This window comes from Centroberyx gerrardi, chromosome 16 (assembly GCF_048128805.1).
Source record: "Centroberyx gerrardi isolate f3 chromosome 16, fCenGer3.hap1.cur.20231027, whole genome shotgun sequence".
Taxonomy (NCBI): Eukaryota; Metazoa; Chordata; class Actinopteri; order Beryciformes; family Berycidae; genus Centroberyx; species Centroberyx gerrardi.
In genome coordinates this window covers 11,452,225-11,464,724 of record NC_136012.1, presented here as the reverse complement: position 1 = coordinate 11,464,724, position 12,500 = coordinate 11,452,225, and the positions used below count along the sequence as shown (strand labels likewise).

Genomic DNA, 12,500 nt, shown 5'->3' with positions numbered 1-12,500 from the left:
CTTCAGAGTGTTGCCACTTGGCACAGAGAGAAAAGAGGAGGAAAAGGAGGAGGAGGGCGAGAGGAAGCTCCACGGAGAAAGGGAACTTTACACTGAGAGTGGGTGGGAGATGAAACACAGCTACATTTGGGACATGCTCACACATACACACACACACACACATACCACACACAGAAATCTAGACACCCTCCCCTTCCTCACCAACAGGTAGGACAAACTGAATAACAAACAGTAAGTGAATGCATTTCACAGCCAGAGGAACAAAGTGATGGAGTTAACAGATAAAGGAGTGAAAAGGGGGCAGTGGAGGCATGCAGCGAGGCCAACTGGACGGCGATGCCACCAGATGCAGCTGCACGGTTTTATTCACACACACACACACACACACACACACACACAAACAGAAATATGGCAAACACAGCCTGCATTTATCACAGCGGGCTCTCTGTGTTTATGAGTCCATTATCCGCCCTGTCTCCTCTGCTTAATTGTGTGCTCACACACTTTGGGTCGATAATGCTCCCCGCCTGTGGCCGCAGGATGGAAAGCGCGACGGGCGGCGCGTGCGGTCGCGTGTGTGTGCTTCGCCATAGGTAGGTGTGTGTGTGTGTGTGTGTGTGTGTGCACTTTGTTCAGGGACATTTGAGCAGTGTGTCACCAAAGCGGCATGAGTGGCCTTGCCTCTCCACTACAAATGGTTCTTTTATGATGTCTGTGCAGTCTCCGGGGGATCAAAACGCTATAAAACGGCACGCGGCTCTTGATAGGAAATAGCCTGTGGCCGGTCTGGCTCTGCTGATGATTTAACATCAGTGATTTAGGCCCTCAGTGTTTGCTGCATTCCTTTAAAGAGCAGCGGTGACTCCGGGCGAGCCGGAGCCGCCGCCCTGACGGCCGCGGTGACGGATGTGATTGCATGCGGGATGGAAGACTTGACACAACGATCACCGGAAACAGTGCAGTGACACGATCACACTCCAGCACAGAAAAGACGGGCAGTTACCTTTCTCTGGGTCCAGGAAAGCAGAGGGAAGTATAGGAGGGGGTGGGGTGGGGGGGGGGGGGGGGGGGGGGTGGGGGTGAGGGAAGGTGGTAAAAACGAAAGAAGGAAACAAGGAAGGAATGAGGGAGGTGAAGACGATAGGCAGGAAAGGAATTAAGGAAGGGAGATTAGGAGACAGGAAGAATGGAAGGGTGAGGAAATGTTATTGAGGGAAGGTGGTAAAAACGAAAGAAGGAAACAAGGAAGGAATGAGGGAGGTGAAGACGATAGGCAGGAAAGGAATTAAGGAAGGGAGATTAGGAGACAGGAAGAATGGAAGGGTGAGGAAATGTTATTGAGGCAAAAGATGAAAAGGGAAAAGATGAAAAAAAAAACAACGAGAGAAGGAGGGAATGGAAGGAGGCCATGCGGAGGGAGGGATAGAAAAAAGGCAGAGTAAACGAGAAGAGCAGCGTTAATACATAGAACATACTGAGTCAGCCTTAAGCCCACAGAAACAGACACTGTGCTCTTTCACCTCAATCACTGTCTTTCCATGAGCTCTCTCTCTCTCTCTGTGTGTGTGTGTGTGTGTGTGTGTGTGTGTGTGTGTGCGTGTGTGTGCGTGCGTGTAGCAGCTCAGCCCTGTGTACTTTTCATTTCAGCGGCTTAGCGTTCCGCTACATTATGACACAGCACACCTTTCCTGTTAGATGTGCCTACACGCACACACACACGCACACACACACGCACACACACACGCACACACGCACACACACACACACACACACCTCGTTGTTACTACGCCTCTCCCTCTCCTCCCTCCTCCCTCCCCCATACTCCCCATTTCCCTCTTCCTTTTCCCCAATCTCTCTTTCATCCTTCTTTTTGCTTTCGCTCTTTAATCTTCCTTTTCGCACCTCAGCTCCCTCCATCACTCACTCTCTCTCTCTCTCTCTCTCTCTCTCTCTCACTATCTCTTTTTTTCCATAGCAGGGGAAGCCAAAAAAATAAAAGGAGAAAAACTCATCACAGCCACACTCCTCCACATGCCGTATATCTGTGGCATACTTTATTATCGCGAACACTACAAAGTAGGCACAGGCTGCATAAAGAGTTGAGGGGTGATTCAAACATCGACTGCCTTTGATTCTTTGATGATCCACTTAGCAGGAAGCTGTGTGTGTGTGTGTGTGTGTGTGTGTGTGTGTGTGTGGTATTGTAGCAGCTGGCAGTTTAGTTCAAACAGGGATGTCAGGCATCAGAACTGTTGTTTCAACTCGGTCTCCAAACAGCAGGCGGTCGACCAAAGACACACACACACACACACACACACGAAGAGGTAACATCAACACATGTCCTATAAAATGCATACATGCACTAGTGTCTACACACGCTGTATTACCACGCCTCTCTTTCTGTGTTTCCCTCTCTTTGTCAGTCTCTAGTAAAACCTTTGAGTTTCATTCATACAGTTTCCATTCACTCCCACTTCTACTTCCCTCAGCTCAATGTCAAATTCAAATTCTATTCCTCATTCACCGACATTCACTTCGGTGGAACTGGATTTTGAGTGTAAAAATTCAGAATGGCCCAAACGCTGCTCCCCACATAGCATTACACCACTCCCCGTTCTTCCCAATCTCCAATTAATTTGCATCTGAGTGTCAAGCTGAGAGTGTTGCGAATGCTTTATTACTGATAGCGAACCGCAAAGAGAGAGAGAGAGAGGGAGAGAGAGGGAGAGAGAGAGAGAGAGAGAGAGAGAGAGAGAGAGAGAGAGAGTAGTCGGCTCACTTTGGCATTAAGGAGCAGTTAGCTGTGACCTCTGTTAATGCCGGCGCTGACATTATTGTAGCGAGCGACAGATAGTGAATCAAACAGCGACGGAGGATGAGTGACAGATGGAAAGTGAGAGAAGCAGGGAAAACCTGCGAGTGCTCGGCAGGGAAGAGAACAAGGTGAGGTGGGATAGAGAGAGAGGAGAGAAGTGGGAGTAATAAAGGAAGGGGGGCCTGAAAGACCGAAAAAAAATAGTGGGAGTGCAGAAGAGAGGAATGGGAACGAGGTGTGGGGCCCACTGGGGTTGGAGGAGGCAGAGGTGGAGGGAGGAAAAAGGAGAGGTAAAAAGAGGTAGAAGATGAAAGGTATGAGAACACTGGAGCAGAGAGAGGCTCCCTCCACTGATGTGTGTGTGTGTGTGTTTTTTTTTTCCTTCTCTCTGCTCCAGATATTGCCAGAGCTGAATAAAGGATGACTAACTCACTACTACCAATCTGACTTTGATCCTGATGTCTGTGAGGCAGGCGCGGCTGGAAAGGATGAAGGCAACTCTGAGATAAAATGAGGTCAGAGTGGCAGATATATATACGCTGAATTGGGGTTGAGAAAGTCACGCTTTCAATACCATCATCAGTAGTACCATTACCATATGTAGTATTAGCATTGCCATTGGTAGTATTAACATTAGCATCAGTGGTATTGAAGAAAATGTCCACTGATGCATTGATATTGATTTGTGATGTTTGACGATGAATTCCAGGAGTTAAGTGTTGTAATTTTCTGTTTTGTTGCACCCACTTTCCCTCAACCTGCCTCGTCTACTTCTATTTCTTAGTGACTTCCTACGTTTCCCATGACTTTCACTGTATACATGTAGGTGGGGAGAGACCAATAGTGATAGTGTAGTCAATTTTCCAGAAAAGTGAGAGTAGTCAGAAAACCTGGTTGTTCAAATTACCAAAAAAAAAAAAGTCAAAAAGAGCGTAAAATTTCACACGCTACTGACGACAGATCCGCAAAGCTATGGCTTTGGCTGCATTGCATTCTGGTCTATTGAGGCTTCTGTTGATGGAGAAATTGGTCTCGCTGCCTCTTCTACGATGGATTTCTCCCTGTATGATTGCTGAACGTCGGTGCAAAATGGCGGCTCTAAATAGAAGCCCTTGCTCTTTAAATCTTGCGGGACTGACACCAAAACACGACGTTTACTGCTGATGTTTAAGATAGTGGAAAAATTTGATGCTATCAAACTTCATTGTAGCTGTGCTGGAAATGTCTCCATGTGATGTCACATTGTCTATGTTTGGCCAGTTATCCACAGGAATAAGAAATTAACAAATTGAGCCCAGAAAGGCAACATACATGGCCAATAGCTGTTTTTTAATAAGAGTTTTTTGATTTTTCATTTAGCATCAGTAGTATTACCATTGCATGAGTTGTGTTATGGCCGCCTTTGTAATACTCATATAAACTGGCTTTTTGCTGACAATATTTAAATTCAAGCAGTTTCAGAATACTGTCTTTGTTGAGGATAATTTTACTATGCAACTTGAGGTGCTAAAATAGGCTAATAAAACTAAGTGTTGCAATAAAAGAGCTTTTTAAGAGGCAGTGAACACAACGCCACTGTAACTAGTCCCCAGCCTGTTTTGCTGTGCTTCCTTCGCCTCCGTAGCTTCCAGTATTGCTCAGTAGAGACTCATGTCCTCTGCAAACCATCTGTCACACACACACACACACACACACACACACAGGGTACCGCGGTATTACACACGCTTCACACAGACTTCAATTATCAAACAGCTTTACAGAGTGTCTCCGTAGTGCCGGCCACATATGCAAATGCAAATGTACTTACATATGCTAATAATGACCAGGCCAAATGCTGATTAGAAATGCCTGAGGAGGAGGTTCATGTTCAGGATGGCAGAAGAGGCCAGAGAAGGGGCCAGGTGTGTGTGTGTGTGTGTGTGTGTGCAAACTTGCATCCTTATATAAAAATCTTTAGACATGTGCTCTACTTATTGACTGCAACTCCAGTTCGACTGGTGACTCTAGTTGACAGTAGTGTGACTTTGGCTTCGGTCCAAAGTGAGTGTGGCTCTGTTCCAGCTTCACAGTGTGGCTGAACACTGAAGAGCCCTCCAGTCAAAAGACCACTGGAAAGCCCCTTTCAACACACTGCAAAGAGAATAATAAAACACCGCTGGAAGCTGCCGGCAGGTACGTTTATGTTCAACGATTGTTCCTCTCCTGTTATTCTCTTTACATAAAACACTGAGCATCCAGCCGTCACATTCATATTCATTCACATTCTGCTGATGCACTATAGCGATCTGCATATATTCTGATGAAAAGTTTTTCATTAATCCAAACTGCAATAAACGTTGCAATAAAATTGCTGCAATGAAACTGTCTTAGAAAATTACAGCATTGAGCACTGATAATTGTATTTGTAGAAAATGGAGAATGTTGTTCAGGAGTACAGTCTAGTTCAGTTAATTTTAGTGTATTTATTTATTTGCACATTAATAAAACATAGAAGCAAGGTGATAAAAAACTAATGAAATTCAATGAAAAAAACTAAACTACAAATTTGTGTAAAAAACGTATTAAAAAAACACTTCTCAACTCAAAACAAACAAAATCATGTCCCTTTTCTGGGATTTAGAAGGGTGGCTGCAAATATGCAATGATACTGTTTCATATAATCAGCATGGTGAGATATCCAACACTGTATTAATTATTATTCAATACTCTATCAGGTGGCACAGAATGAAAAAAACACTGTAATGTAGAAAAGGAGCAGGATTGTGGAGCCAATGTGACTCTCAGTGAAAGCAAGACGGGCAAAACTCATTTCATCCGCGGCTTTGGCACTGGAGGGCTGTAGCGGGTACTTAAAGCCTGCGTGACAACCGAGCGGGGTAAAGCCCTCTGCAACCTGGTGAATTAGTCATGGCCCACAGCCATTAGGCCTAATGTCGAATGCCTGTGCTTAATTACCTCTCCACACCGTAAAGTTGTTTACAGCGCTGAGATGCGCGGCGAAACGAGCACCGGGGGTTACAGGGCGGGGCGGAGAGGAGCCCCCTCTCCAAATCACTGGGTACCACATTATACACACTCCCTATCTCTCTGGTACACACACTGAACACACACACACACACACACACACAACACACACTCACAGACAGACAATCAGACGCACGCACGATCACCAATACTGCCTGAGGCGGCGAAGAACTAGGACAAAATCAAGTCGAAATAAAAATAAAACCGTTGTCTATGGTGTATTAAACCGAGTACACAGCACCGCCTGTGTGATGCGAGCAGACAATGATGTTGTTTACAGCCGCCGCCACGCTTCAGTCTGATTCATCCACCGGTACCTCCGCAACATCTCTAAGAAAACACGCAGGTTTACAAAGCTGAGGGTGAAAACGGTATTTTACTAAAGAGGGAAAAATCCACACGACCCCAGTTTGTGTTCACGCAGCTATAGCTGACCCAGTTCCAAGCATCCGGTATGAGAGTGAGAGAGAGAGAGAGAGAGAGAGAGAGAGAGAGAGAGAGAGAGAGAGAGAGAGGGGAGAAGGAAACGAGAGAGTGAGGGGAGCAACGAGGAGAGGAGGCACCCATGTGTCAACACTCCTAAGATGTCATTACATATTTAAGAGCAGAGCTAGGTGGGTGGGCGAGATAGAAAGAGGGCGAGAGAGGGGGTGGGTGGGTGGGGGGTTCTGGGTGGGCGAGAGAGAGAGAGAGAGAGGAGAGAGAAAGATGAGAGACTGAGTGAGATGTCCTGCCGCTCTCTCCTCTCTTGATCATTTATACATCACACCGCTCTGGTGTGTGTGTGTGTGCGTGTGTTTTTGCGCGCGAGCGACAATATTCTCTCGACTGAGACAAAGCTTCAGTGAGATGTCACTTCAGTAAGATGCCATCATTCTTACACCACTGTATCTTACTAATGTGTGTGTCTGTGTGTGTGTGTGTGAGAGAGATAGAGAGAGAGAGAGGGAGGGAGCGGGAGAGAGATAAAGAGAGTGTGTGGGAGAGCGCAGGGATTCAGTGTCTCCAGTCATTCCAAGCTCTACTCACAGTTTGGATTGTATGACCCAACCTAATTAGCTGCATGTACCATAAATCATGCATTATGTTTCATACATACAGTACAGTAATATGCAGTTTCTCCCTTCTTCTTACTTTACACTTAAGAATTCTCTAAGTGGGCAAAATACAGACCTACACTACAACCCAGCTACAGCAGCAACAGCCTCTTTAAAGACGCCTATTATAGGAATTCTATTTATAATCCTATATTATCAAATATGTTTAATGAAGACATTGTTTGAGCTATTGCATTTTCAAAAATCTATGTTTTTACAGCCATTTCTAAACTAACTCCAGTCAACGCATCACAACTGGACTTGGTCCTGATTGGCTGTCCTCACTAAAGAATAACTAACATCCTTCCAATCAGGAAATCTGCTGCATTTGAACTGACACAGTCCCTGACACAGTCTCTATCCTCATTGGAATTAGAGGAGCTGGTGTTGTCAGCCAATCAGGGTCCAGCATTGTGACGGTTCTGCCTGTGAGGACTTTAATAAATACCCTTTTAACTAAACTACATGTATTTGCAAATCATCACGAAGAATACTATTCTCCTGAGCTGTAGTAGATTTGAAAGCAAAATCATGAAAACGGAATAATCTGGAACCTTCAGAGCCTCTCTCAAAGCTGAATAACATTTGAATAAAATATGATATTGATTTTGAATTACCTGAAGCGTGCTCGCTTTACCACCTTATTCATTTATTCTGCTAGACGCTTCAGCAGCCCCAAGAAGGGAAACATCACTCGCAAGAAACCTACATCAAGCGCTCCCTATTACTGTTTTTTCCACCCAGACATGTTGAGTATTCAAATGTATTCAACTACGACAGTTTGCGGCCAGTTCTGCCGTCTGTAGTCTGAACGGAGAGACGAGCCGCCGACAGACAGACTGGGATCCTGCTGTGCGATCAGCGAACGTCAGCCTCGCCTCGTGGCGCCGCCCGCCGCGGCCCGGGACGAGCCGGGTTTATCGGGAGGAGATTTATTGGCTGGTGGGGGGCGAAGGGGAGGGAGGGAGGAAGGGATCTATAGGAGGAACAGGAGGAGTAATCCGTCAGGAAGACAGGGATTACAGCAGGTGTGCCTAACAATGCTAATGTAAGGGAGAGAGAGAGGGAGAGAGAGAGAGAGAGAGAGAGAGAGAGAGAGACTAAGCATGAAGAATGGTGAGAGAGGAAAAGTAAGAGAGAAGAAGGAGGAGAGGTAGAGCTGATGTAGGGTTTGTTGTATGTTTTTAAGGCTTTTTCTGTGGGTGTATATTGCAAAACTGAGTGTCTGTGATTGTGTGTGTGAGTGTGTGTGTGTGTGTGTGTGTGTGTGTGTGTGTGTGTGTGTGTGTGTGTGAGTGTGCTCCACCTTGTTTGTGTGTTTGAGTTATGACTGTAACTGGAGAGTGAGAGGGAGACAGTTGCTACCATAATGACCCTTTAGAGGATGACAGTGAGGGTTTCTGGGCGGACATGGATGCATCTCACTAAGAGCTGTGTGTGTGTGTGTGTGTGTGTGCAGAAGTGGGAGTGATGGATTGTGGGTAGATGGGAGGGAGCTGACGTGAGGTTGGGGCGGCTCAAATCGGAGCAGGAGTGGGAAGGAGAGGCCATCAATCACTCTGGCATCTATCGAGTGGGTCTAGGTGTTGTGGCTCCGTCCCTGTGGACCGGCAGAGGGACCTTGCATGTTAATTAAGGCTATAGGGGCCGTGACATCAGCAAACGATCATGCGGGACATGGTGACTCGACTGGAGGAGTGACAAAACTGCCACTGCTCAACATGGGAACATACAGACAAACACACACACACACACACACACTCACACACACACACACACACACACACACACACAATTTCCCTGCTCAGAACCCCACCACACACCTCATTGACAAAAACAAAGGTAATTGCAGATTGTTCACTATTAAAAGATTAATGATCTCCTCTCCTCTTTCCTTTCCTCTCTTTTTGTCTCCTCTCCTCTGTCCTTTCCTTTCCTCTCCTCTCCACTTCTCTCCTCTCTCCTTTCCTTTCCTCTCCTCTCCACTTCTCTCCTTTCCTCTCCTCTCCTCTCCACATCTCTCCTCTCTCCTTTTCTTTCCTCTCCTCTCCTCTCTCCTTTCCTTTCCTTTCCTTTCCTTTCCTCTCCTCTCCTCTCTCCTCTCCTCTCCCTCTTCTACATGCCAAAGCTGTCCACAGAAGGTCAGCAGTGGGGGGAAATAAGTGAGCGCTGGAGGGAATAAGCAAGCAGAGTCCCACAGCTGCCCACTAATGAATATGAATGAAATGCCTCACAGGGCACGGCGTGTGTGTGTGCGTGTTTGTGTGTGTGTGCATGTTTGTGCGTGAGAGAGAGATGGTGTGTTTGTGCGTGTGAGTGCAATTGCACGTCTGATGAGCCATTAGCGAGGAAAGGTAACAATAGTTCACTTTAATGGCTGGTAACGCACACAGACATCAGCGCTATACAAAGGCACTATTAAAGGCATACATCACAGTGCCACAGATCCTCAGTGTTTCAACAGTGTTGTCTCAATCCTAATAAGTGTCGCACGCCAAGGACGAGGAAACAAGTAGGAGCTGCCCCCCTGCTGTCGTAAATCATCTCAGTCTCCCTGTTCCTCCCTCGCTTAGTGTTTTCCCCACTCATCCCTCATCCACCTCTCTTATGGAGAGGGAGAGAGAGAGGGAACCTCCAAATATGCATACAGTCAGGACATGCACATATATCATGCACGCGCACACACACACACACACACACATACACACACACACTATCCTCATCCTATATTTGTCAGACTTTGTCAGACGTATTAGACATATTTGGTCTCTGCAAAATACACACCCCGCAAACAAACACACACACACACACACACACACCAAAGCGCAAAATATCAAACGGCTACAAACAAGCCGTGACGCGCACTTTCAAAAATCCCTGCAAAACATCCAGCCTTCCAGACTTCTTAATCCTGTCTTTCCCAATCCCTCTTTTGCTTACTTCATCTCTCTTTCTTTCCTTCACTCTCTCTCTCTCTCTCTCTCGCTCTCTCTCTCCCATCTGTCTCCCTGAACGTCTGCTCATGTTGCTGTCACTCTGGCTGCTAACCTGCTGCCAGCCAGCCTGCATCCCTACACCTGACAGCTAGCAGAGAGAGAGAGAGAGAGAGAGAGAGAGAGAGAGAGGGAGAGAGAGAGAGAGAGAGCAAGTACACAGCCTGAAGTCAAACACACAGCAGGATGGTGAGAAGTAAGTGAGTGTAGGGTAAAAAAAAAAAATTGGAAATGTAAAGAATGAAAGGACTGGGAGACATGCAGTGTTGCCTCTAAACAAACAGGGCAGATAGAAATCAACAGAGGACAGACAGAGAATGGAGAGAGAGAGAGAGAGAGAGAGAGAGTGAAAAGAGAGGCAGCAATGGATGAGGATGGAGGGATGGTGAGAGCTAGAGGAAGGAAGGAAGGAAGGAAGGAAGGAAGGAAGGAAGGGGAGAGGGGGATACTCACACAGGCAGACATCCTCGCCCCGTTACCGACGACTACTTCCCTTGTCTCGTTAGCTCCGTCGCCACGGTGACATTGCTACAGCCCCGTCGCCACGGCACCCAGGGGTAAATCGCTTCCCTTCCCGCCTCCCCTCCTTTTTTCCTCCTTCTTCTTCTTCTTTTTAATCCTCAGGGGGTCCTTTTCCTTCCTTCTCCACTCCCTCCTTCCTTCCCCTCCCCCCCTTGCTTCTCCTTCTACTCCTTCCTCTGTTACACCTTCTCTCTCTTCTTCTTCTTCTGCTTCTTCTTCTTCCACGGTCCGCTTCCTTCTGCTGTGCTTGCCCCCCGGTCTGGAGGGGGAGCGTCTTCTGCAAGGTCCTGCCGTCTGTCTTTGAGTGCGAGCAGGGAAGCGTGCCTCCTCCTGCTCCCTCTCTCTCTCTCTCCCTCCCTCCCTCTCTCCCTCACTGGCTCTCCATCGCTCTGCTTTCTATCACTCTCTCTCTCTCAAGCACCGGCGCTCTTTTATTCTCCCTTTTTTTTTCCTTGAGTATCTTCTCCCCTTCCTCCCTTCTCCCTGCTGTCTTTGTGTCTCTGTCTTACTGCGGCTGGTAAAAGGAAGGATCCCTGCCGCTTGCACCCAATAAAGTCAGAGTGCAACGGAGGGACAAACAAAGAGAGAGAGAAAGAAGAAGAAGAAGAAGAAGAAGAAGAAGAAGAAAAAAAAGAGGCAAAGCTCTGTAGCCAATGGCAGGAGAGGGAGGCAGAAAGAGCGCTAGAGACAAAGCGTAGAAATAGCGCAAAGGAGAGAGAGAGAGAGGAGGGAGAGAGAGAGAGAGAGAGGCTGGAGAAGTGGGGGAAAGCCGCGCACACGTACACCCACTATTACACACGCACACACACACACACCAGAGTGCTCCAGATATAGACCTATGACTTCATCAATTCAAGCCCACGTGTGGACACACACACACACACAGACACACACGCAAACACGTGCACGCGCACACACGGGCTTGCGTGTAGCGAGACTTGCTGAGTGCTCCAGATATAGCTTCATGACTTCATCGACCCCCCCAACCCCCCACCCCCCCACCCCTCGCCCCGCTTAAGAGACAGGGGGACTCATTCATATTAAATCAAGCTGAAGGAGGGAGAGAGAGAGAGAGAGAGAGAGAGAGAGAGAGAGAGAGGTGGGGGAACATTCAGTACAAATCTGGGGATATTCCTCTGATACACTGCAAGGGAACAGCAGACATGCGCTCTTACGCGCGCGCACACACACACACACACACACACACTTAGAGAGAGAGAGAGATAAATGGATAGAGAGAGACGAGGAGACGGAGAGAGATGGATAGAGCGATAGAGAGAGCAGAGGGAGAGTCACGGTGAGGTCCCGTCTAGTCTCCTTGCTAAACTCTATACATGCATCCAAAACCTGGCAACATGCTCTCCATCCATCCATCTCTCTCTCTCTACCTCTCTCTCTCTCTCTCTGTACTCTCTGTCCTTCCTCCTCTCCCTCGCTCCATCTCCTTCACTTCACAACACCGCTGCCTTGTTTCTAGCTTACCTGTTCAGCAATCTTGAGCTTTCTCCCTCTCTCTTTCTCCCTCATTCTCTTTCTCTTTTTTTACTCTTTCTCACCGTCTTAACAGAATGAAGGACAGCTCTCTCTCTCTCTCTCTCTCTCTCTCTATCTCATCCTCTCACCATCTCACAGCTTCAATTAGCTCACAACACATACCTGACCTGACCTTACACACACACACACACACACACCTACACACACACACACACACACCCACACCCACACACCCACACCGAGTTAAGGTAAATTATCATTGTCATAGTGTGGAATACGGAGCTGATGCTTCATTACATTAAAGTGCAAGATGCTATAATTTACAGCCAAGTCAATCAGCCACAAACCATCACACTGTTCCTGTGTCTTACTCAGGTGTGTCTCAGTCACTCTGGATTAAGAGACTTTGCTTACAGTGCGCTCTAGTGGCAGGACTGAACAATACAGCCCACTGTGTCCAAGACACACACACACACACACACACATACACACACACAGTCAAACTACTGTCAGACACAGGATTTTATAAGATAGTTTGTCGCATGGAAACTTTGA

General features: G+C 47.2%; 1 protein-coding gene across 4 annotated transcripts in view; it reads right to left on the bottom strand.

Moving 5' to 3' along the window:
• apbb2a (amyloid beta (A4) precursor protein-binding, family B, member 2a) overlaps positions 1–12,500 on the bottom strand; it is a 33,195-nt gene that overhangs the window by 7,890 nt on the left and 12,805 nt on the right. The window lies entirely within an intron of this gene.